General features: G+C 61.0%; 1 long non-coding RNA gene across 4 annotated transcripts; it reads right to left on the bottom strand.

Moving 5' to 3' along the window:
* Window positions 1–1849: 1849 nt before the first annotated feature.
* LOC113196129 (uncharacterized) lies at window positions 1850–25326 on the bottom strand. 4 transcript variants are annotated; one of them, XR_013343742.1, is made up of 6 exons: window positions 25108–25326; window positions 24753–24876; window positions 23364–23770; window positions 22369–22443; window positions 18964–22183; window positions 1850–5449 (listed from the first exon to the last, which is right to left on the bottom strand). It is a non-coding gene; the product is annotated as an uncharacterized LOC113196129 (long non-coding RNA). The 4 variants fall into 4 exon arrangements; XR_013343743.1 differs by lacking the exon at window positions 18964–22183 and adding an exon at window positions 6444–6634 and having other exon boundaries at window positions 1852–5449; window positions 25108–25319; XR_013343741.1 differs by lacking the exons at window positions 1850–5449; window positions 18964–22183 and adding exons at window positions 5727–6634; window positions 12156–12316 and having other exon boundaries at window positions 25108–25319.
* Window positions 25327–25781: the final 455 nt, after the last annotated feature.

Below are 25781 nucleotides of genomic sequence, written 5' to 3'. Positions count from 1 at the left end.
AGGGCTGAGATCCAGAGCAGCCTGCAGGAAGAGTCGTTCTTCCCTAAAGGAGCCCAAGTCCTCCAAGGTCCTGCCTCTCCCCAGGGAAGCCACAGTAGTCACAGGACAAAGGCTGGCAGAGCCCCTGCAGCCTCAGGATCCAGCAGAGAGCAGGAGATGCAGGGTGAGAGGCCCAGCCCCAGGTAAGCTGCCAAGAGGGAACAAAGCAGGTCCCAAGAGCTTTCCTTCTCCAGAACCAGCTCTGGCCCAAGTCCCAGAGCCCCAGAGGAGCCAGGCCCAAGGTCAAGGGCAGAACACATGCAGATGAACTGCAGAGTGAGCCCCAGTGTATGCAGACCCCCGTGAGGGACTGACTTCATGGCTCAGGGCCTCCAGGACATGTCCCAGAGGTGTCAGCACCCGAGGGAGAGACAGAGAGAAGCACACCGAGACAGAGGGACAGAGTCAGAGAGAGAGACAGGGGCAGAGAGAAGAGAGACAGGGACAGCGACAGAAGAAAGAGCCAGGGACCAGGAGAAGGGAGGGGCTGGTCAGGGACGGCTGCTGCGGGGGCACGTGGAGGCCCGTGGGCCAGACTCTGCGACCCTCGGAGGCAGGTGCCTGGAGAATGCGAGCCCTGGTCCTGGAATCTCTTGCCTGAGCTGTAAGCCAGCTTGGCCTCTTTGTGGCTCTGTGACCTTGGGAGTCATGTGACTCACCTGGGCCACAGTTTGCTCTGTGGGGCTGAGCAGCATGGCCACAGGGAGGGCTGCCGTGAAGCTGGGCCTTCACTGGAGCTGGGGCTCTTGGCGTCAGAGCCAGGCTGTGCCTTCCATAGTGCACGCCCAGGTAGAACCCCTGGAACTTTATGCCCCCTGCAGGAGCCAGGGCTGCCTGACCAGGTGATCTTACCAGGCTGAGGTGTCTGAACCCCTGTGGACCCACCCGCTCCTGTCACCCTTCAAGGGCCCTGGGAGCTGACAGACACCGACCTGGGTAAGCCCCCTCAGAGCCAGTTGGATGGACATTCCTCCAGGCTGCTCCTCAGCTCTGCAGCAGGAGGCCCCCGGAGCTCCTGGGGCACAGGCCTGTGAGCAGAGTCCCACCTGGCTTGACCGGGCCCTGCAGACCAAGGGGAAGAACCCGCAGCTCTGCCGTGGAGCCAGGGTGGGTGGGCCGGTGCCGGGAGCCCAGCCATGTCTGTGAGGGCTTTCCAGGAAAGGCTGAGGACCCCTGGGGGCCATGATACATAGCAGCACTCCAGCGCTCGCTCCTGCCAGCGGCTGGGTGCCTGCCAGCTCCGAGTCCTCTGCAAGGCGACTCTCGTCCATTCTGCAGATGACAGAATGAAAGCAGCGTCCAGACCTGCAGAAACCAGGCTAGTGCCCCTCCCTGGGGCCGGCTGCAGCCAGGGGTGGAGCTCCCCCAGCTCTGGACCCACCCTGGCAAAAGGCCCACGGCTCTGGATCTGTGCTCAGGGAGATGCCTGGCCGTGAGTGCCCTCGGACCCTCCTGGACACACCTGGGCAGGGCCTGCATGGCCACATATGCTTGGGGTTGGGCGACGCCTGCCGGGCCGGGCACCTGTGCTAGGGGTTTGCACAGCGTCTCGAGCCAGGGTCTCCATGGCCCCAGCTGCCCTTGTTGCCCAAGCTGCTCACCCTGCCTCATGGGCAATGACCGCAGCCGTGCTGTCGTTCATTCATTACTGTCAGAATGGCAACACCACACTGCATTAGTAACGTGAGTGGGAGCACCAGCCTGCGGGGGGCACCTTAGAAGCTCAGCGTGGCCATTTCAGACCTGGGAGTCCCCGAATAGATGGAATCTGTGGGAGAACCCTCGTCCAGGTCCTGCCCAGGAACCATCGTCAAGTAAACATTTTAATTAACTTGCTGCAATTCATAAATTAATTGCCTTGATTTAGCTCTAGGCTCATCAGATCTACAGCTGGTCCTTCCTCCTGTGGCCAGAGAGAGGTCAGGTGCCCACGACTCTGGGACACAGGGGAGGGAGCCCTCCTCTTCCTGCTCAGGGGGTCTTGGAGGGGGTCCAGGGTCCTGGAGGCTTGCCTCACTGGAGTGTGCTCCTGGCCCAAGGTTTCTGCCCTCTGCCCTGTGTAGCCCAGGGCTCGTCCAGTGGCGGTGGCCACTGGGAGCTGTCCACGAGAGGGGTCCTGAAAGGCATCTGCTGCGCACACATTTTCAAAACTCTGCATACTTGACACCCTGGTCCCATGCCACCTCCTGACATTGCTGGCCCTCCTGGAAGGTGCCCCATCGTGAAGCCTGTAGCAGCCTTTCTGGCCCTGAGCCTTCAGGGGCCACACTCAGGCTCCTCCCAGGAAGAGGCAGGGCTGGGAGGGACTTTCCATCCAACTGGTGGACAGATGAAGCTGCTGGCTTTATTACTGTGCTATTATGTGAAAGGGTCAGGGTTATTGGAAACTTCCAAGTCAGGAGCTGGTGGACCCTTATTGAGAAGAGCAGGAGGCCAGGACCCCACGGGGGTGGCTGAAGCACTGGGGAGAATCTGGCTCCAGTGACCTGCACAGAGGGCAGCTAAGGGTGCTGGACGGTGAGGCTGGGCAGCCCCACCTGCTGCCCTGGCTGCCCTGCACTCCTCCCCAAGGGCACGGCTGGGGCTGCTGGACGGGGCTCTTCCCCGCAGCTAATGGAGTGGATAGGGTGGGGGCCACAGCCCCTCCCCCGCAGGAGCTCACCTGGCTCTCAGGCTGGATCTGGCTGATTTACAGGGACGCTCTGGTTTGCCAGGCCACAGCCTCAGGTGACAAATGAGAGCACAAGAAACATGTTCTTGGGGCCATTTCCCTGTCTTGGTTCCAGGAACTAAGACAGTTCCCAGGGCTGTGGTTTTGCTGCTGTCGCCACACTGTTTGTCCCAAGTCACAGGAGCCTTGCTGTCCCGGAGGGCACCACAGGTCAGCTGGCAGAGCTCTGGGTCCATCTGATTGGGGTCTGGTGTGTGCGAACTGTGGGTGTGAGGGTGAGTGAGTGTGTGCTCAAGTGTGTGACAGCCCACTGCACGTGGGGGAGGGTGGGCACTGGGTCCCTGGGCAGCTGCCACAGGTGGGGCCATCTATTCCTGAGTGACACCAAGGGCAGCCCGGGGCCACAGCCTCCTGCGTAGGGACCCAGGCCCACGTGCCCATGTCCTGTGGTAAAACCTGGTGCCCTGGGAACTCGTTCCTCACAGCAGGCACCAGCCTGGCCCCTGCCCGCCCTGCCCTGCTGCCGACCACTCATGGGTTCCTTGGTGTCTCTGGCGGGTCCCTCTAGTGAGGGGACAGGAGGGTGTGGGACTGCGCCTAGAGCTTCCTTGGCCCCTGCTCCTCTGGCCCCCTGTTGCCAGCACCCAAGCCATCCTTGGGATCCACTCAACCTGTGGCCCCTGGAGAGGGGCTGGGCAGGCACTGATGGGGTGCCGGTGCCCTAGTCTGGTAGCCCCCAGAGCTGCCCAGGGCAGCTCCAGAACCAGCAGCAGGATGGACACCACAGCAACCCACGGAAGTTCCCACCGGCCAGTTCTGAAGGCACATTTGGCTCTCGACGTGATATTTTTATATTCAACGGGGCCCTCAGCAAACGAAGGGTCAGCAGATCACGTGCTGCTCAGCAGAGCACTCTGCAGCGACTCTCACTGAAAAGATGCAAAGGACTTCATCAGTCACAGTGTCCACGGTTGGAGCTAAAAGACATCCCACGTCTTCATCCAGAGAGTTCCACACAGCCTTCGGCCTTCCCGCCCCACCCCCAGGACCCTCTCCGGGGCCAGGAGGAATGTCCAGCAGCTCTGCATGGACGGGAGGCACCCTGTGCTTTGCAGTGAGGCAGGATTTTCACGAACTCACGCCGGCCTCTCCGCTTTTCACTTGGATTTTGAAGTGGATTTTGAATTGGAGCGAGCATCCCACATCCGGTTTCCTGGTGAGCTCATCATGGCTTTGACTTCACCCACTGAGCCCGGGAGGCCTGCAGGCAGCCCCACGCTGCTGCCCATCCGTGTTGGAAAGCCCCATGTGGTCAGACACTCGCCTCCCCGAGGCCAGAGGAGACCTCACCCCTGGGCCCTGTCTCCCGGGGCTCAGGCTTTCTCTCCACGGCCCCCGCCTGGTGAGGTACCCACAGTCCTGGATCTCGCACTGAAGTGCACCGTGCACAGTGGGACCATGGCCTCCCTCCAGCTGCTTTCTGTTCCCAGGGAGCCCGAGGGCACTCAGTGCGTTTCAGAGACCCACAGTCCACGGGATCTGGCACTGAGCTTGCCACTAGAGCTTTTGGCTCCAACCTGCCCCTCGCAGTGGAAGACCCACTGCTGAACCTGGGGCCAGGGATCCCCGGGGCACCCCAAGCAGGCCCAGCCACAAATCATCGGGATGACATTCACAGAACCTTTGTTTCTCTGCTAGCACCTGCATTCTGACATTCCTATGCCCTCAGTGAAGCCACCCACCCACCCACACTCTGCCCTGGCGGTGGAGACGGAGGCTGGCCCAGCTGCTGAGCGGCATACACTGCACATTGGCCAGTCCACACGGGACACACGGGACGCAGAGTCGCAGGTTAAGGGAGGCGCCAGGTGCCAGTCATTTTGTCCTGCCTGCCCTATTTCAGTAACAGGTCCTGAGTTTTCTTTGAGGAGCGTGGGTTGAGCTGTCAGGAACTACCTTGGACTCCACGTGGACAGTGTCTGGCCCAGCTGGGAAGAAAGTGGAGCTGAGGAATGGAGAACGCAGATTCCCACCTGCGTAATTTGAGGTTCTTGGCCATGTGAACGAGTCAGTTCCTCTTCTGAGCTGGGTCCATTTCCAGAGCCAGTGCAGCACCCATCTGGATGTCCAGGTGAAAGCTGATGGCCCTGTGCAGCCCCTCACAGCTGGACACTGGGCCGACTTCCTAGGGATGGAGGCTGAGCTGTCTGCTGAGATCCAGCCCCAGGTGATCACAAGTGCCCACCAGGGCTGCTCAGCACAATCCGCCTCCACATGGGAAGGAGCTGAGCCACAGAGGTCTCAGGAATTCTTTTTTTTTTTTTTAATATTTTTATTTTTTTAGTTCTCGGCGGACACAACATCTTTGTTGGTATGTGGTGCTGAGGATCGAACCCGGGCCGCACGCATGCCAGGCGAGCGCGCTACCGCTGAGCCACATCTCCAGCCCCAGGTCTCAGGAATTCTGCCTCCTGGGAGACGCAATGTCACAGCCTCGTGCTGCAGGGCTCTGCTGACAACCCTGGTCAAGGCGGCTCTGCTCCAGGGGACGCAGGTCAGTGGTGTGGAAGCCAGGTGGGCAGACAGTGAAGGTGCGCGAGGGGTGGGCTTGAGCTGGTGGAGCGCTGCTTATACAGGTTGCTGGGCTGATACATATGCATGGACCTTTGTCGAAGCTCAGTAAATGCACACTTAAAGTCGGTGCATTTTATGCATGCAAACCATACCACAAAGTTGACTCTAAAATTAAAAAAAAAAAAAATGACCAGGAGGCAACTCAATGAGACACCATGACGAGGAGGGACGAGGGGCCTCCAAATACGGTGACGTCAGTGCCTGCTTGGGACCATCACATATTCAAGCCAATTCCTGATGGTCGCTTCCTTTTCATCTGAAAGCAGTCATTCTATTAACTGACCTGGTTCCAAACATAACCACGGTAGACGCCTTCGTTTGGTTTTCTACAAAGTTTTGCTCCTCCCTGTGGCTGGCATCACCACCTTCCACAAGACAAGCCTTTTTTTAATTTTACTTTTATTTTTTTTATTCCACTTCACAGAGAAGAGAATTCTAAGGCTCCAGAAAGCTGCTTGCTTCTTTGAAGCCCTTTCCAACAGCACATCCTGAATCAGACCCTCCAGGTGGACGCTGCCACGCTGACCAAGGGCTCCACGTGTCGTCCATCCGGTCGGCTAGCTTCTCATGGACTCTGCCACCACCACGCTGGCAGGGCGGCTCCTGGACCGGCCTCAGACCCACGTGTAGGCCCACGGTCCTAGCATGTTAAGGCAACCCCTGGAGTTCAGCAGAGGCCCCTGGAGACCTGCAGCTTCTGGACTCCGGGCTCACAGCGTGGACACCTCCACTCCCGAGGCCTCCTGGCGGTTGGAGCCTCCGCTGGGCCCCTCAGAGGCGAGCTTCCTTCTGGCCCCTCCCAGCCTCTTCTGGGCGGGCACCCTCCCCTCTCCTGGGCGTCCCCTTCAGCTTGGAGGAGGTCCCTTCCCCCCCACCGCAGGAGCCCACTCTCTCTTCTCTTCCATACCCTCCCCAGGTCCAGCTGAAAAAGAGCCTGAGTCCACAGTGACTGAAACAAACTGTAACAGGAGTCCACTTCCCTGAGGGGCACCAAGGGGGAGGAGCCAAGCTTCCCCCTGCTGGCTATGCAGGGGGCAAAGTCCCAGCTGTTTTCATGAAGAGGATCCAGCTAATAAGAGAATCTGCAGACTTAGCCTACCTCCATTTCAGTGAACTAGTGGCTTCGGGCCTGGAGTGTCAGGGGTGCCTGCAGAGCCGACCTGGGCCTCCAGGAGAAGGGGCACAGCAGGACCCTGGCCTTCTGCAGATGAAGCCCAGCTGGAGGGGTCTCCGGTTATGATATGCAGGAATCTCAGAGGACAGAGGCACTCCCTGAGGGGCACCACCAGGCTGCAGGTGAATGACAGACCCTTCAACAGAGATGCCGTCAGGAAAGAAGGCGGGGGCTGAAGTGTGAAAGACACTCGAGGTCTTCTTCTTCTTAGATATACTTTTAAGGGCATCTTTTTTTTTTTTTTTTTTTGTGGTGCTGGGATTTGAACCCAAGGCCTTGTGCATGAAAGGCAAGCACTCTACCAACTGAGCTATGTAATCTGTATACGGGGTAAAAATGGGAGTTCATAACCCACTTGAATCAAATGTATGAAATATGATATGTCAAGAGCTTTGTAATGTTTTGAACAACCAATAATTAAAAAAAAAGATATAGTTTTAAAAAGAGGGAAAGCTAAACCGAAGTGCTCAGAGAAGAAATGCAGGGCAGGACGGGCCCTGGGGGAAGGGCCCACGCAGCACTCAGGACAAGCAGAGTTCCCAGTGACGCCCCTGGCACCTGTGAGGCTGCTCCCCTCGGAGCCCCTGACTAAGCCATGCATTTGTTTTGTGGTGCTATTCCTGATCTGCATTTTGTTTTTAAATATTTTCTAAAATTAAATCATCCTCAGCACATTCTGTCCTGCTCACCCCTAGGCCCTGGTGCTGACCAGATGCTCAGTAAGTGCAGCCCAGGGGGCTTCTGAGATGGGCTCAGCCTCCCACAGCTGGGTGGGTTGCAACCTCCACCTATCCCTAGTGGGGTGTCCTTGTATGTGACCACTGCCCCAGTCGCCCTCTTAAAGTGGGCAAACGGCAGGTGCCACCTCCCTGGGTGCTCTGAGGATGGGAACTTGGAGCCAGGCTCACACGGGGTGAATCAACCAATGACCTACCAAGAAATGAAGGCGGCAGGTCCCAGGCTGACCTGTCCCCACACCCCCAGCCCTTGGCAGTACGACTCAGAGAGATGTTCAGCTGAGGTCAGAGAATGAATGTCCTTCACTTCCCTGCTCAGCCAGTCATCCTGGGGTCCTTCCAGCCCAGCCTGTATGTCGTGTGCCCACCACAGTCAATCAAGCTGACTCTAAAGGGCAGACGACAAGACTCCCTGCGCACCTGAGGAAGGCTCTTCATCTCCAGGCGGCCCCGCCCTCCCAAGGCCCCTCCTTCCTTCTCATAGGCCCCGCCCTCCCAAGGCCCCTCCTTCCTTCTCATAGGCCCCGCCCTCCCAAGGCCCCTCCTTCCTTCTCATAGGCCCCGCCCTCCCAAGGCCCCTCCTTCCTTCTCATAGGCAACGCCCTTCTATAGATCCTGCCCTCTCATAGGTCCTACCCTCCCACAGGCCCTGCCCACCCACAGATCCTGCCCTCTCATAGGCCACCCTCCTCTCTTTCCTCCCCTGCTCCTCCCAACCAGGCCCGGCGCCCACACAACTCCCTGTGTAGGAGCACTGGTCAGTACCCTTCAGCCTCCCACAAGGTGTGGCCCAGGGGCTGGTCTGTGATAACTCCCAGCTCAAGTGCAGTTGCTCTTTCCTTCCTGGCCCAGGGAGGAACAGAGGCTGTCCCCTTCCTGGAACAAACAGTGTAGGCCTGCCATGCCCGCTCTTGCACACCCTTCCTGTAATGAAGGCCGATGGAGACAGAGCCCCTCTGCTCAGGGCTGCGGAGCCCATGGAGTTACACTGGGGTGGAAGAGCTGAGGGGTACCCAGTGGCCCCGGGCAACACAGGCAGGGGGAAGGGTCTGGGGACAGAGTCCTGCATGCGCATTGTGTGTGTGAGGGCATATGCCTCTGTGCCCTTGTGCGAGCATGCAGTATATGGTGTGTGTGTGTGAGGATGTGAGTGTGAGCCCTGTGTGGCTGTGTTGCACTGTGCACTGTAATAGTGTTTGCATGTGTGTGCATTGCACGTGTGTGTGAGAATGTGCAGGTATGTGCCTGGCATGTGTGCTTTGTGTGCCTGGCGTGTGTCCCTGGCTGGGAGCACTGGGAGCTGGCACAGAGCTGAACAGGCCATGCCAAGGAGATGTGAAGCTGCTGCTTCACATGGCTGTCCCCGGCAGCAGAGGGATCTCCCCAGAACACCCGGGAACAGGAGGGGTGTCAGACAAGTGTGAATGGAGAATGAGGGGTACGTCTTCACTTGAGACTCCTGGAAGCCTGTGGTTCCCCAGTATCCCTGGGATCTCTTCTGTTGCTTGAGCAACCCCCGTGGGCACATGGGGCAGGTGGACTTGGCCCATTGTCTTCTGCGTTCTGTGGCATCGTGTGCTGGTGACTGGGGGAGCATGTTGTCCCAGAGGGAGCATCTCTCTCAAGGAGCGTTGCCTTTCCTTTGCTCCTACTGAGTGACAGATACCTTGGGGCTGACTTGCAGGATGCCAATGTGCCAGGCAAGAGGTGGGGCTAGAAACCCCGCCCTGAAGCCTGGGCCTGCCCAGCCTGGAGCGTGCAGCTGGAACATGTGGTCACAGAAGGGAGGAAGAGCACCCAGAGCCCAGGGCTCTTTCCCTAGGGGCCAAGGGCTCAAGACTCTGACCCAGGTGGTCGGGCAGGGGCCTGGGGAGGGGAGGCTGGCCCCGGAGTTGGAAGCTCTCGCTCTCAGTTGGTCATTTTCCCTTCCTCAAGACCCTCCGGGCCGCGGGATCCCTGGTCCCTTGAGATTCGGGTGGCCACCCACTGCTGCTGGGCTGGGCAGTGCAGGCTCCCGGGGCTCAGGCTGCTGCCCTTGTTCTCTGGCCCCTCCAGGGCTCACCTCGAGGACCGTCCCTGGGGAGGCAGGAGGGGTGAGGGGCTGGGCGGGGACAACCTCCTTGGAGGCTGAAGACATGTCAGTGGCCTGGGAGGGCTAGAGCGCTGGGGTCTGAGTGGAGAGAAGGAGGGGAGGCTGGTCCCTGCCAGGGGCAGGAGGTCCAGGGGGCCTGTGGCCAGCTTCTACCTCCTTTTCCTCATGTGGCAGATGGGCTGGGCCTCCTCATCTAGTCCACCACTGGGAAAGCCGGGATGCACGGTGGGCACTGAGGGACTCTGCCCGCCCCTCCACCCAGCACCTGCTACGTGGCCCTTGTCCACCTGCCCTGGCTGGGGTGGTAGCCTGCCCAAGGCCCAGCCCTGCCCGCTCTGTCTTCACACTGCCCAGGAGCTAAGCATGGCTCTCACGCTTCTGACAACTGGGGAAAAATTAAACGAACATTTCACGGCCTGTGAGAAGCATTTGGAGTTCAAATCCCAGGGCCCACGAGTGAGTTTCACTGGAACCCTGGGCCCGGCCGTTGGTTGGGCTGACTGTGCTGAGTGGGGAGCCAGAGAGACCAGGCCCAGGGCACCAGCGGGCTCTCCTGGAGACACCTGCTGCCCCTGGGTGGGCCTGTCAGGTTCTCACTCCTGTCACCCACATCGTCGGTCACCCTGTGCAGTGCCAGAGTGTGGGTAGCAGGGTGAAGAGAGTATGTGGCCTCCCCTGGGTAGGGAGGCCTCACAGGGACCCCACAGAGGCGCTCCAGGGGGTGGGCCAGGAGCCAGCAGCACCCCACACAGCAGCTTAACCTGGAGCTGATGTTCATGGTGTTGGGGGCACAGTCTCTTGTGGTCCTTTGACTTCTCTGCCCTGAGGCCCAGAGAAGGGAGGGTCTTCCCCCTGGGGTACTCAGCTAGCTAGGGGCAGAGCCTGGGTCCACTTGTCCTGGGCCCCTCTTGTCCTGAAGCATCTGCAATGCTCTGAGACCTGGACTGCTGGGTAGAGCCCTACAACAAGAGTGGTTGCTGGTACAAGTGGACAGGATCACCAGGCCAGCAAGGGGCCTGGATGAGGAGGAAGAGCCACACTGGCCCAGTGGGTCAGGGTCATGCCCAGGGCCCTGTGATGTCCTCACTTGAACCAGAGCTCCTATTTGAGGGACCCTGCCCATTTCATGCCTTGCCAGGTAGGTTCTGGGCCCACAGGAGGACCGTCCAGTGAGCCTCCCCAGCACCCCCGGGGGGCAGTTTGCCACCATTGAGCTGCAAGTGAGCTTTATCTGATGACTTGGAATCTGACCACGTTTTCAGGGGGTGGGACACTAGACCTTTGTTGGGAGTGGGGTCCTGTGGGGTTTCTGTCCAATAGCGGTGGGCGAGACCCCAGTGCTATGGTGGGTGGGTGAACCCCAGTGCCCATGGCCGATGGCAGGTGGGCAAGGGCCCCAGTGCTTGCTCGTGGTGGTGGGTGTGGGTATGGGCTCCGGTGCCCATGGCGGGTGGACGAGGGCCCCAGTACTTGTGACTGGTAGGTGTGGGCCCAGTGCTCACCCAGGTGTGGCATTTGACAGGGCACGGAAAGCTGTTTCCATGCCCCACCCTCTGAGGAGGACAGGCGGTGGGCAGGCCAGGCCAGGCCAAGCTCTTCAGCTTAGGGGGATTTTCCAAGTCTCCCTCTGAGGCCGTTAGGTCTGTGTCCCAACAGACCCAGGGGCAGGGGGACAGCACTCTGCCTGGTGGCTGCCTGGGGTGGCAGTTGTGACTAGGCCACCCTGAAGGTTGTGGACTGCACTGGGAGCTAAGAAGGGGCTCAGAGATATAAGCCCCCCACGAGGCTCCCAGAGGCCTGGCTGAGGCTCCCAGAGGGCCCAACTGTGCTTCCTGCCAGAGAGGCTGTTAGAGGAAGGATAAGGCCCCCCCAGGGCCACACGGCCTGTCAGAAGTCAAGCCTACCCTGAATCTCGCCCTGCCTGGTCCTGCAGGAGGGCTCTCCTCCCCCTCCAGCCCTGGGAAGCTGTGTGGACTCCAGCCTCCTGGTCCCTCCCATCTTTGGGGACATAGCTGTGTGCAAAGAGGGACACCAACAAGGTATTAGAATTGGGGGTGAGCTGAGGCTGGGGGTTAGAGTTCCTGAGTCTGAGTCTGTGAGGCTCAGCACCGACATTGGAGCCCAGGGCTGGCCCTCTGCATCCTTCCCTGGGGGCTCACCTGCCTGTCTACCCAGCCCCTCCTCTGCCTGTCCTTCGCTTGCCAGGCTGACGGCCATGGCCTCTGAGCCGAGGCACCCCATCCCTACCGCTTGGGCAGAAGTCGGGGTCTACCCCTTAGGCTCTTTGCCGAGAGGCTGCCTGGCCCTGATGCTGGGCCCTCCCCAAACGGTCTCAGTGCACGGGGGGTCCTGCTCAGGGGCTCTGAAAGCTGCCTGGGGCCGCACTGTCTAAAGCGGGTGGGCTTCCACCAGACCTGGCACCTCCACGCCACAGGACCATGGCCAGGATTCCTGTTCAGTGGCCCCTGCCAGCGCCAGCACCCTCCATGTAGTCTCAAGAGAGGCCACCAGCCCTGGGGACTCCCACTCTCCAAGTCCCTCAGCGTCCCCAGCTCATTAGCACAACCTGGACACGCACGCTGTGGAGGGCCCAGGGCTGCACCCTGAGCATGGAGGCCATTCTAAAGGGGAATTCGGGGGCTTCCTGCCTCCACCCCACCCGGCTTGGGCTCTGGGACCCAAGTGTCAAGCAAAGCTCCGGTGTGCAAAATGAACATTTATTTTCATGGTAACTGGTACGTGGGTGGGGTCAGCCAGGGCTCAGCGGCCACCCTCTGTGGGGAAGCATCTGGCTCCTCAGCCACCTACCTCTGCTGGGGTCAGAGGAGGCCCTCGGATCCCGGGCCAGGACACTCAGGAGCACAGACGAGGCTCTAGACCTGTTTTCCTTGGAGCTGGCCTGCTGGGCCCCCGCCCTGCTGCTGGTCCTCCGCTGGGCCGGCCGAGCGGCAGTCAATGCGCAGCTACAGCTGGTTGAAGGGGACCAAATCCAGTGAGCAGCCGATTTGGTTCCATTTGACCAGCTTCAGCAAAGCATTGGGTCCTGGGTCCATGGGGTCGGCAGTGTCCTCGGGAAGGCGGCTCCACTGGGCAGCTCAGCCTGGCTCCAGGCCCTGCGCCCTGCCCTCCTCAGGTGCCCCCCAGGCTGAGGGCTCCCAGAGACTCCGCAGGGAGGGGACGCACACACTCAGCACCCTCTTTCCCCATCGGAAGGCCCTCAAGGGGCCAGAGGCTACGCAGCAGACAGACCCTGCTCTGGGTGGAGTCCTCTGCTCCTGCCTGGTTCTTGGTTCTGATTCACTGACGCCCCAGTCTCACCAAGTGCCCAGGGACTAATGCCCTGGGATACAGCCAGGGCCACCCGGCCCTTGCCCGGCTCCCTCATGTGTGGAGGTCGGGCAAAGCTGGACACCATGCATGGCTTTGGAGGGCAGGGCCAGAACAGCCACAGAATCCCACCTCGCACGGCCTGAGAGTGAAGCCGAACGGCGGGAGCCCCCACGGCCTGACCCTCCCGGGGCACAGGGCCATGCCCTCTGGCCCTGCCAGCCTCTTGCCCCACACTCCCCAGCGACTCAGAGGGAACAAGCTCCTGTCGTGCCCACTCATCGGGAGCAGTGACAAGAGGGAGGGCACACGTGTCCTGTGTATGGCTTTCCCTCTAGGAGCTGACTGCACCAAGCCGCACATGTGGCCACACACGTCTCCTGTCCCATGGGGTGGCAGAGCTGCTCTGCTGCCTGCTCTCTGGCCTTTCTCTTCACCCCTCCTGACACTGCAAGGATGGACACTCGGGTGCTTGTGGCAGAGATCAGGCCACACTGTACCATGTCCCCTTCCAAGGCCCTCCAAGAGCAGATAGTATCCAGGGCCTCAGCTTCCACTGCGCCTGCTCCAACTGCAGCCTCCCCAGCCTCCTGCCCCGACGGTCCCTGCTGCAAAGCCCCCTCTAAAAACACCTGTTCCTTGCTGAGGAGCCTCCCTGGAGCTGCAGGGCCGCTTGGGCCTCTCACCTTGCACCCCAATAGAGACGGACAGAGGCCTTCCAACTGCCCACGGGCACCCTCCACACGCCTCTCCTTGGTGTCACAGGTGCAGGGCAGACAGCAGGCTCCCGGCAGGCCCCTGCGAACCCCTAATGAAGACAACTTCAGACCTCATGCCTGGCCTTCATCTATCCATTTATCACCACTGTCAATATTCCTAATGGAGCGGAAGATTTGACAAGCAACCAAGTTAGCCCACATTGAATCCGGCCCGAGCCCCTGGCTGCCATGGGGCTATCGAGATACTGGTGCCCTGGGCTCATCGGGCCCCCATTCCACCCCCTTGTCCCTGTGAGGCTCTGATTTCTGTCCAAATGTCACCAGATCTGGAGGAATTTCCCCCCCAGTGAATGAATCTTTACATCTACACCAAAGCTCTGCTGTTCTACCCAGGGCTGTACCCAAAGCTCCTTAGAGGGGCTGATGCTTCAGAGGACATTCTGATGCCCTCTGACCATCTAGGAAGCAAAGCAAATCGAAAGGAGCTGGACACCGTGGGGTCTGGGCCCCGAGCCATCTGTTCTGTGCAGCTTGGGGAGGGGATTCAGCCTTGGTTGGTAAGCTCAGTGGCAGGAGTTTCCAGGCCGCCAGGCTGGCTGCAGAGCCCAGGTGGCCATGAGGGGCCCACTGTGCTGCTGGTGCTGCCCTGGCCAAGCACTGAGTTCCCTGTGAGCCAAGTGAGCCCCAAGCACCTGGCCATTGCCTCTTGCTGTCCAGCCACAGCTCGGTGCAGCCAGGCAGGTCACTGCATTAGGAGTTCACAGAGGCCAGGCTATTGTCCTGCTCTCGGCCCAGCCCACCCACATCCCCTTTGAGCTACTTTCTGGGGGCTCCCTTGTTCCATGTGGCCTTTCCAGGGACAGCCCCCAGTCATTCTCTGCCAAATGGTGGCCAACACCCTGGTTGCACGTCTGAAGAGCTGGTGGTGGTTTGGGTCCGCAGCCTGGCCCCCGGCAGCACAGACGCCTGCAGTGCCCGGTCACCTCCGGGCCTCTCTGGTCTGTTGCTGAGATGGGCGATTTTCCCTGGTTGTGGCAGATATTCTGCATCGTGGTTCCACCTGCCCAGGGGGCCCCCAGGGGCATTACTTCTCTCTTCTCTCTTAGAAGGGCCAAATGTTAACACCCCACAAGCCCCCAGACTTCCTCAGGGCCCTCATTCCCAGCCTGGGCATGGCCTTCCCCAAATGACCTTGTAGCTACAGCCTGTCCTGCCCCCTCCCAGTCAAGGGTGGCCGTCTTGCTAAGCCCCTCACCACATGGCCTCCCTGCCTGCTCCAGGACCTCTGAGCCCGGAGCACCCCCAGAAATGCACACCCTCTCCTCGCTCGAGGGGCAGCTCCCGAGGGACAGCTCCAGGCTGCTCCCCAGTGTCCTGGGCCTTGGCACCAGCCCTGCCACACAGACGGGCCGAGCGTTGATGGTGAACCCGACATCTGCCGGGATGGGGGCGGGAGCTGGAGCCCTCTTCACTGAGGGGCCACACTGTTTGTGCCTTTGACGAACCAAACAGTTAATAGGTTCTAAAACACCTGCTGATGGGTCTCACTGGGAAGCACACTCAGCACTTTCAAGCAGCCACTGATTCTAGACACAGACGATCGCTGTGGGAACCCGTGGCCCTGTTAAAACCAGGAAGGTCAGGGCCTGCACAGGCATGTGTGCAGCGGGTTGTGACTGGAGAAAATGGTGACAGAGGCCCAGCCAGGAGGGGAAGTGCGCTCCGGAGCTGCGCCCTGCCGGGGCTCCAGGCGGGCCCACCCCTCTCCTTGTGGGGCCTGACGGACGATGACACCAGGGAGCAGGAGAGCTCCAGCCCCAGCAGTGGCTCACCTCGCCCAGGAAGCCCTGCTGCATTCAGAAAGTGGCTTCAAAGCCCCTGCTGGGCCCTGTAGGAGGCCCCTTGGCAGTCCAGAATTCTGAAGCATGGAGCCTGCTCTCAACTCGGTGGCCTGCACCAGGCCACCCCTGCATGTTGGCTGTTCCCAGGTCTGACCCTTGGATGGAGGGTGAGCTTGGGCTCTGGAGCACCACACTCCACGCTGGACGTCCTTAGGGTCATGGCCTCTCTGAGCCTCAGTTCTGCACAGGGGAAGTGGGTGGGCACATGAGCTCGGTGACCCTGTGCATGAGTACCAGCCCTGTGTGGCTGCGGTCCCCGTCACTCCACGGCCTGTCAGGGCTAAGCAGGGGGTCTCTGGTCGCTTGCCCCTCCAGGGCAGCAGGACAGTGCTTCCCCATCCTGCACCCACAGCCACACCCAAGACATTAGGAATGGCCGTCACTTGGGACAAACCACACAGGCACCTCAGAGGAGACGTCCACCAGCTCCAGCACAGTGGACACAGTGACCAGCATGTTTGTGAAGACGAGGCATCAAATAGCTTCTGCTCAAGGATGGCCACACAGCCACACCAGAGACGCTGCCCTCGGGGGCACAGGCTGGGGCAGACCCTTGGCCCCCACTGCAGCCCGGCGGCTCATCCACTGTAAAGATGGCACCCTGCACCGGGGAGGTTCGACAGACCTTAGCACCTTCCGCTCCTGCCCCAGGAGGATGTCACCAGTCCGTGACAGCCTAGATTAGGTGCTTTCTGTGTGTTTTACTACGAAGCTTTTATAATTTAACCATCAATAACCTAGCATTTCCCCACACAACAGCATTACCTATTAGCACTCAGATTCACCACAAAATTAATTTTTAATTCCAGATTTTGGTAAATTATTAAAATAGATAGCAAAGAATTACAGTGGGCCCAGTGGGTCTCAGCAGCCCTGGCTAGGGGCTGCTCCATGGGAACCTATGGGGGACTCCATTTGGGGGCACTGAATCCCACAGGGGTCTCCGGAGAGACCCATAATTAAAAGACAAAAGCAACCCTCGCCCCCAAATAGCCCCTTTCCTTATTATCAGAAACGCTGACTCAGCTAACGCCAGCAAGGCTGGTTCAGCCCAAATCCAGAACTTTTCTGTCTGGTCAAAAAACTGTATTTTTTCTTAACACTGATAAAAGTTTAATACAGAGTTGCCTGGGTTTTTAATAAACTTGTCAACAAAGGAGCCCGGCAAATTGATGGGGCCCTTCCTAGAGATAAATTCTGACTCAAACAGACCCTCCGAGCAGGGGCCAGGGCAAGGGGAGGCAGGCAGGAGGGGGGCACACGATTGTTTTGCTGCCTTTGCAAAACGGCAAGACCAATTTTTGTGTCTTATTATCTCAAAGATGGGACCAGGGCAAAGGCTGGCTTCACGGACAAAGCCGCTTGGCTGGGAACCCAGTCACAGAGTCCTGGGGCCAGGAGAGGGAGAGGCTGCTGCAAGGCACGAGCCTCCAGGAGTCCTGCAGTGAGAGGCCCCTGGCAGCATGGAGTCTGTGGGAGACCCGGGACCACGTGGGAGGGGCGGGCGCTGAGCACCTGTACTGCACCTGTCCACCTGAAAGATGAACCCGCAGCCTCAGGAGCTCAGAGCTGGGGTCAGATGGACAAGCTGAGGGTCCTGTATGGACACCACAGGCCTCGGGTGCCCTGGAAGGCCAGGCAGATGCAGTCTGGGCACGTCAGACTCTTGCTTCTGCCACAGAGTGCCCAGCTCTCCCTGTGGCTTGGAGAGGTCCCCAGCATGTGGGGACATCACTGGACAGGGCACTGTTTGTCCTCAGGCACAGGAGGGGCAGCCTATGTTTCAGGGGCACTGGATGATCTTCCTGCCCTCACTAAAGGACATTTGCTCCACAGGCCTCTCAAGGAGTTTCAAATTCCACCTGAGAGACGCTTCCTGGGTCAAAGGGAGGGGAAGCAAGTCCCCTGGCAGGGGCATGGACCAGGGCACTGCTCTATCCAGGGCAGGAGGGAGAGCCAGGGTCAGACGGGGGTCAGGGGGAGAGAGGACGCTCAGAGCAGCCTCCGCCTGCCACAGGACTGAGCCGAGGCAGCAGGAGCAGCCAGTCCCCTGCATCTGCCCCCAGGTTGAGAGCCTTGCCCTCTGCTCTCCTCTGGTGGACCAAGACCCACCTCTGCCACTGGGAAGGGGAACAGGAAGCTGCCAGGTCCCGCCTGGACTTGGTGCCCCAGAAAGGGCAGGTGAGAAAAGTGAAGGCAGAGCTCATAGCCTGTCCAGGCCCCAGCTGATGCAGCTGCTGGCCAAGGGCATGTTGGGGATGGGTGGGGTCCAGGGTAGGCCTCCTGGCCCCGGGTCACCCCGGCTCAGCCTCCCTGACAGGACAGCTGAGAATGCGGACTATTTATACCAGTGGTGGCCTGCGAGTGGCTGGGGAGACACAGCCCGTGGCCATATCTGGGCATGACCGAGGGCACGCGGGCCTGCCAGGGGATCAAGGCCCCCGCGGCACACGTGTCCTGGGTGTCCTTCAGCTTTGTGAAGTCCCCATGGAGCCCCCTCAGGACAGGCTCTGGGACAGCTGCCCGTCTCCTCTCCCTGCAGTTAAAAATACTCCGAGCCACTGTCCCACTCATTGCAGGCTCTGTCCTCCACACGCGCACGGGCACCTGCTCCTGCCCCAAGCCAGGTTTGTGGCCCCAGGGGAGGGGACTCAGACTCAGCTGCCTCAGGAGGGACAGCCAGAGACCTTGCCACTGTGCTCCTGCCTGGGGCCTCCTCCCCGTCGTCCTCTGCCCAGGTGGACACAGGAGGCCTGGGAGGTCTTGGCCACTGCTGCTGCCCCTCGGTGGTACCTGCAGTTGCTCCCAGCCAGGGCGGCCCACCCAGTAGGAAGCAGACCTGACCTGGAGACCCGGCTGCTGCTTTTGAAGACCTGGGGGAGCCAGCCTGGTCTCATGGCCTTCGCAGTGGCCACTTTGCAGAAAGCTGGGCCCTGGCTCCTTCTGAGGAGCTGGCAATGCTGAGGCCATTGGAGGTGGCCTCTTCTCTCTGCCCTTGAGACGCGCAGCCTGCATGCGGCTGCAGAACACTGCAGCATCCGGCGCTGCCTGCACGTTCTTGCTGCTGCTGCAGCCGCCACCCCCCACCCCCCCACCCCCGCCTGCTGTGCGCACGGCCTTCCCAGGTCAGAGCCAGCCTAGGACTCTCATGCTGACTACAGTCCTCACTGGGCATCCGGGGACCCCAGGGAGGGCCCTCTGTGCCCAAGCTCTGGCTGGCCGGGTTCTGGGCACAGAAAGGAGCATGGAGGGGCCTCATTCCCTTCCTGAAAGCTGTGCCCACTCTTCCTGGGTGTGATGGAACCAGGACCCCGAGGACAGTGTGCAGGACCTAGGTCCCTTGAAAAGCCACCTTCTCCAGGCCCAAGCCCTGTCACCCCAGAGCAGCGCCCTGCCCATGGCATCAAGGGTGGGGAGCAGTGCAGGCTAGCCGGGGCCTCTGCAGCCGGACATGCACAGTGGGGCTGAGTCAGCTCCAGCCTCCCAGCTGGCTGCTATCTCGCACTGGGACAGCCATCGAGGCCTGCGCACCACCCTGCCACCTCATGGCCTCCCCGGGCAGCAGACCCTGCTTACCGGCACCTTCCTCACCACACCCCAGCCCTGAAGACTACTCACTTCCCCTTCTTTTAATCTAGGACATTTTGGGGGGATTCAAGTGATGCTTACTTGATTGACAGCAAGGAGGCTCCTCCTGGGTCCAGCTGACCAGCAGTTTATCCTCTGAGGCCACGTTCTGAATGAGGTGGCTGAGCAACCCCTCCCCCAGCAGGCCTGCCCCAGGGCCGCACCTGCTTTGAAACCTCGGCAGTAAAACGCTAATTGCACTTGACTCACTATTTGTTAAGCTAGAGTCACCCGTGGCACCTCTTTAGAAGGGGTGACACAATCTACTTGACCACCTGGCTACAGAAACAAAAGACAACTGGCTCTCACCACTGCAGCCACCTGCTCCTCTGGCCTCGCCCACAAGAGCTTCACATTCCCTGCTTTGGTCCCCTGCACTTTGGAGCCACAACTCTTAGAGCCACCGTTCCCCCCCGCCCCCCGCAGGGCTCAGGCCTGCCATCCAACTGTGTCCCGGGAACCCAGGAGCCTGCGAGGCGAAGCCCTGTTCCGACAAGCTCAGAGCGGGGCCCAAGCCACCCCCTTCCACCCAGGTCCCCTCTGGCTCCCACTGGCACCTCCAGGCCCCTTTCTCCCCTAGAGTTCCCAACCTTATCAGCATGTCTGGGGGGCCACTCCCAGGTAGCCCTGCTGGGGGGGGCACAGTCGGCAAATCTGTGCCCCACCCAGCCTACCCACCCTGCTTCCCAAGCAAAGGCCCTGTGGAAGAAAGTCCTGGGCACCCACGTGCCATGCTGGTGGGGTCCCCTCCCTGTGGAAACACTCAGAACCTCACACCCGGGACACTCCACCCATGGATCCCAAAGTGGCCAGGAAAGCAGTACACTGGACACATGCAGGGAGAGGGGCCTGGGCTGCCGGGAGGTGTCCGGGAAGGCTCATTTTTAATTCAGCAGCTGGAGAGACCAGAGCTGATTTATCAGGGAGGAGGCCGGGGCCCTCTCCCTGCAACCCTCCAGTTTCGCTGCTCAGTCAAACCTAATTCCAAACGCTAATGCTTTTATTTAACACCACATCCTGCAATGAGCGCTCATGTTCCACAGACGCATCTGGCGGAAGATGCGGTATGCCTGTGGCCGCCCCAGGCCTCGGTGGCGGCTCCCCTGGCTACTTCCCTCCCTGTGGCCGGACCTAGTAGGGTGGAGCTGACCTTCCAGGGGTGCTGGGCACGACAAACTCTGGACTGCTGCAGTAGAGGCAGTGCCCAAGGACAGTGCCACCTTCCCAGGGCCGCACCAACCATGTTGGGGGCCAGAGTTCCTGGGACACACAGCCTCCAGAGGAAGACTGAAAATTAGAGAGGGGCCCTCCACCCAAGACCCCGAGACCCTCAGTTGCAGCCCTCCTGAGACTCCCAGGGCTGAGCTGCCCATGAGTTCAGATCTGCCCCTGGTCCCCCTGTGTGGGGCCCTTGGACTCCTCAGTGGCTCAGGTGACCTGGCTGCCCCAGGCCTAATGCCACACTGCAGGTGATTGGCAGAGGGGCCTTCGACCCTCCTCATCACATTCCTGCCAAAGATCAGAGTACAGGATGGGACAGGGCACCTGCCACAGGCAGCCAGTGGCCATGCTAGGGACGGAAACAACTCATGCTGTCTCACGCACACACATGCACGTGGGAAGAGCCCAGACCTGTGGAGCAGGTGCCCTGTGCATGGGCAGTGGCTCCAGCCAGGCTGCAGAAGGCCTCCAGCTGAGGTCCAGAACGACAGTGGGCAGACTGCCCTTCCACACCCACACCTGTGGACTGCTCCATTACCCCTGCCCTTGGTCCAGTCCAGAAGGACCTGCGGAAAGGGCTGCAGACCCTGTCCTCACCTCCTGGAACCCAAAGAGCGTCAGCCCAGCCCTTCTTCGAGTTAGAGACTGGCCAGTGGCGAAGCAGGGGGGACTCAGCCCTCAATGGACAGGGGCAGTGTCCTGGGTCACACGCGGGGCCTTCTGCAGAAGCCTTGGCAGCCCTCACCACAACAAAGCGCATCCAGAGGGGTTTGTTGAAATGGGAGCGCAGTGACACCGGCCTCGGCTGGGCCCAGGCGTGGCAGAAGGCACTGGGAGGTTGGCAAATTCGAGTAGAGCCAGACCGCCAGGGTGGCTGCTGGGCTTGAGGCCGGATAGGCTCAGCCCATTTGTTCCCTGGGTCTGGTCAGCATGGGCGGCCAAGGCTCCCATGGCAGAGTAGGGCCCCGGGCTGCAGGGGGCCCCATAGGCCCTGTGAGTGAGGGGCCTCTCCATCTCCCGACCTGCTCTCCTCCGCTTCGCCCTGGGCCGCTGGGGCCCAGACCCGGCCAGGAGGCACCTCTCCCTCCTCCCTCCTCTCGCCCCTCGTTGCAGCTCACTACCCTCCACCCTTTCAAGGTTCATAGTTTCTCTCGTGCATCTGCGCAGTCCCCTGCCTCTGGCCACATTCGGCCCTTCCTGCTGGCCAATGACCCCTTTCAGGTCGGCAGTAATGGAGAACCAAGAGCCGCCACCACCCCAGTTCCCCAGCCATGGCCCCTGTGCCCCTGGCCCTCACTGGACCCACACCAGACCCCACGCCTGCCAGAGGCCTCCTCCCCTCTGCCGCAGTCAGCACGCTGAATATTTAATGTCTGATGAGCGCTTCCACCTGCTGACACAGGCAAAGTGTCAGAACAATGCCGGCAGGGACGGCCGACCGTCGCCAGGCAGCCCTGCCCGGCCTCACCCGCCACAGCCTGTCTGCCGCCCCCCACCCCAGGCGGCCCCTGTAGGCGGACCACCCCTCAGTCTGACGAGAGAGTTCCTGCCTGAAATACATACTTCTTTACATTCCATAGCTCAGCAGGTCCATATGGGCATATAAAGAAGTATGTTTCCCAAGCAGGCAGTCCAGCATGCACAGGGACGGCCGAGCCGCACAGAGGCCAGCGCAGACGCAGGGGCCCGGCCACACCACACCCCACGCCCTCCTGACTGGCTCAGGGCCCCTTCTCCACCATGACGCGTGTCCACTGTCCTGCTGGCCTGAACCCTCTCTTGTCTGTGACTCCTCCACACACACGTGCACGCACGCATGCATGTGTGCTCACACGCGGGAGCAAAGGGCACGAGCAGGTAGTGCATGCCAGGAGTGTGAGGGACCCGGGCCCTTCCCCAGCGGGCGCCCAGGTCCGCATGGCAGAACATGGCAGAACAAGACCAGAGTTCCTGCCCTCGGGCACTGAAGGCAAGTGCCACTCATGTCCCAAAGTTCAGAGGCAGCGCCACACTCAGCTAGCGCCTTCCAGTCCCTGTGTTCCTGCCAAGGGCAGAGAGGACAGGGTAAAGTGACGGAACCCTGAGAGCAGCTCCACCCACGGGCCACCGGGAACCGGCACCCTGTGCCAAGGACCAGCCGCCTTCTTCTCCCAGGACCGGACACCCCACTCCCTGAGGACCTACAAGAAGCTCCAGGAGACCCCTGCCGTGAACCAGGGGGCTTACCTGGGCAGCCAGCAGGTCCCTGGCGGCTTCTCACTTCCAAAATGAGAGTCCCAAGGAGAGGGTTGGCGCCTCTTTCTTTGAAGATACAGTGAGAAAGACGGTCATGCATGGACTCCATGTCTCCAGAAAGCAGCCGGGGCTCTGAGAGGCAGCCCACTCGTGGCCGGCTCCCACAGAGCAGATGCCAGCCAGTGAGGGAGCATCTCCACTCTGGCCACCTCCTCCTAGGCTCCCTCCCCCGTCCCCTGTCCCCTCCATCCCCTTTATCACTCCTCAGTGGTCACCCAACTCCATCACCTCTGTCCCTGCCATGCCGCAGGGCCCACCTGAAATGATGGTGAGCAGCCCAAGTGGGTATCCAGGGTCAGCACTGCAGCAGGGCACCCCAAAGGGCCTGCTCCCCACCTGGTCTTTGTGGCCTGCTGCCCGGCCTCCATGAACCCCCAGTCAAGGCCAGTTCACAGCCAAACACAGAGGCCACCTTCCCATCCTGAAGCCCCTGGTGCTCACCAGTGCCCAATGAACCCACTGAACAGGGTTTAAGTGACTTGGCAAGTGGGAGGTAAGCTCTTCAGAATATTAATCTTATCAATGCTTTTCCTATTGCATTTTGAACTCTCTGTGAAGGGAGTGGAACTTCTACACCGTGTGGAGCTGGGAGTCTGAAAAGCCTGCAGAGGTTGACGAGACCTCAGAGCTAGGTGCCAGTGGCAGGAAGGGCCACCACCCAGCCTGGGAGAGAAAAGAGGAGGAGGAGGAGGAGGAAGTCCCAGCCCCCCTCCCTTTGCCAAGGTGAGTCCACAGGTGAGGGTTCAGGACTTGGAGTGAGGTACACTGCAGGTGACTTGTGGGAGAAAGCCAAGGGCATGCTGGCTGCTGTGGACCAGGCTGGTGCCAACAGAGATTCTGCCGAGCAGAAGGGTCCAGCTGGGCCCTGGCCCTGCATGGAGTAGAGAGCAACCCCAGGACCCAAAATGAATCCAGCTGTCCCTCACCAGCAAGACAATCCAGCACGACCCATCCAGGCCTGTCTCTGTGAAGAACAACCCAGGGGTGTCCAGACTCTCCTGCCACAGGCAGGGCCACGTCTCTGCAGAGTCTGCAATGTGCAGAGGCAGCCAAGCACATTTCTTGGGTTCCTGGGCTGTGGCAGCTGCTGCCTGGCTGGGCAGGCTGGAGCTCTTTGTGGGGAAGGGGGAGTGGGGAACTGAGAGGCACCCACAGAGGGAAAGGCCCCTGGAGGAAGAGAGAAGCTGGTGCCCGCTTTCCATGTGGCTGCTGTTAGTTACCACCTCCATGTGGCCCAGGAGGAGAGAGGGCAGCCTGGACCTCAGCCCCAGCCCCACTGCTGTGGATGCCCCCGCATGGCCACACTGCTGCCTGGGCCTCCTGGACAGCCTCCCTGAGGACAAGAGAAACCGGCTGTGACCTCCTGGCCCTCCCCAGAGGCTTGGCTCCCCCCACCTCCCAGACACTCAGGCAGAAAGTTAGGGGGACCCAGAGGGCAGGAAAGTCCACTGGACCCAGCAGGTGTGCATGTGAACTGCCACCATTCACAGATGAACCACAGTCACTTCTCAAAAAGTTTCCCACTCTGATAGAAAAGCGGCATGGGCTACCGCCAAGCAGACCCCACAATGGGCAGAGCTGCTGTCCCGAGCCCAGGCCTTGTCCAGGGCCCCTCAGTGCAAACACTGCCTCCCGGAGCCCCAACAGGAGCACCAGGGGAGACCATGCGGAAGTCACACTCCCTGGCAGGACACACAGACCCAGACCAGAGTGCTGCTCCCTCCCCCACAAGCCCCCTAGTCTCCACCCACACGTGCTCCTCGCTGCGGGGATCACCTGGCACAGGCACCCTGACTGGGCTGGCAGAGCTGCTGAAACTCGTGCTCCCACCCAGGGCAGCTTTGTGGGCCCTGCGGGGGATCCCCCTGTCCCCATCGGCACCTCCGTGGTCCTTGTTGCAAGTTCACAGGTAAGTTTAGCCACAATCCCAGATGCTGGGGCTTTGTTGCAGCCCCACAGGCTAATGGTGACCCCCAGTCCCCACGAGCCCCCTCGGCGACCCCCACCATCCTGTCCGCTGCCAAGCACGCCAAGCTTCCCGAGGCGGCTGCTTCCTTGCAAGAAGCCCGCATGGGAGAGTTCCTGCATCCAGCTGCACGCGCCCCGCCGGCCCTGCCGGCTGCTGGCTCTGCAGTTTCCCAAATGTGGAGGATGCCGCGAGCGAGAGAAAACTCCAGGCACCCGAGCCACGCGCGCCGCACCCAGGGCACCCCCTCGCTGGCGGGCACACCCCCACCGCAGCACCGGCAAGTTTGCAGGGTTTGCAGGGGCCGTCCCAGTGGGTGGTAGTTGCCCTGGCGGCTAGGGGGACTCACCAGGGAGCCCAGGGCGCCCCTCGGGCTGGGCTGGTGACCGCAGCAGCGGAGGCGCGGGCGCAGGGTCGCGGCTCCCGGGAGATGCTGCGGCAGCAGCAGTGGCAGCCACCTCCTCCGGAGCCAACTGTGAATGCAGGGGTGGGGGCGGGCGGGAGCTCGAGGCGTCCGCACTTGGGGGGGGGGGGCAGAGAGAGAAAGAAGACACCAGGAACCAGCTCCGCACCCCTGCCCTTCCCCCAGCCCTCCTGCAGCAGCGCAGACTTAGCAGCAGGGAGATCTTGGAGAGAAGGAGGGAGAGGAGAGCAAGAGGAGAGAGGCACTGATGCAGAGTTGAGGAGAGGCAGAGCCCGCACACCTTGCGCTTCTGCAGGACGCTCCTGCACCCCCAGTCGGGCGGGCGGGCGGCACAAGGTAGAGGTCAGGGCGGAACAAAAGGGAAGACCTGCGGGTGAGCGCTCCGCACATGCACACGGCCCGCACGCCGGGACTCGCGCGGGCGGGGGAGGGGAGTGCCTGACCCGGGGCGGGTGCGCGTGGGGGCCCCTCGGTCAGGAGCGGCCTCACCTTGGCAGCTCTTATATACCCGGCCAAGCATCCCAAACACGCGGCCGGGCCAAGTGGCCCCCTCGGGCTGTGCTCCCTGACCATATTTAGTCAAGCAGGGGAAAAAATAGCCTGTCAGCTGGGCCGCCGCTGGCCAGGCCGCCGGGAACAGGGTGGAAGCCCCGGCGCCATTGACGGTGGCGGTCCTGGGCGCAGGCCGCTGCCCGCCCCCCTCACAGCCCCTCCCTGAGTAGCCTCCCACCGGCTGTCCCTGCCCTGCCATCCCCCTGCTATTTTTAGCCCAGCCCAGTGCAGAGGCACCTCCTCAGCAGTGGGCAGTGGCCTCCAAGGCTGGGCCGGCCCACTCCTCCGTGCCCTGGGAGATCCCCGCAGCTGCAGGGTGCCAGCCAAGAGGGGAGCCTCCCTCCTGCTGTGACCTCCTGAGCCGGGCTCAGGGCCCTCAGGGTCTTCTGGGCTTTGCATCTT

This window comes from Urocitellus parryii, chromosome 6, assembly GCF_045843805.1.
Source record: "Urocitellus parryii isolate mUroPar1 chromosome 6, mUroPar1.hap1, whole genome shotgun sequence".
Lineage (NCBI taxonomy): Eukaryota > Metazoa > Chordata > Mammalia > Rodentia > Sciuridae > Urocitellus > Urocitellus parryii.
This window is presented reverse-complemented; position numbering and strand designations above follow the sequence as displayed.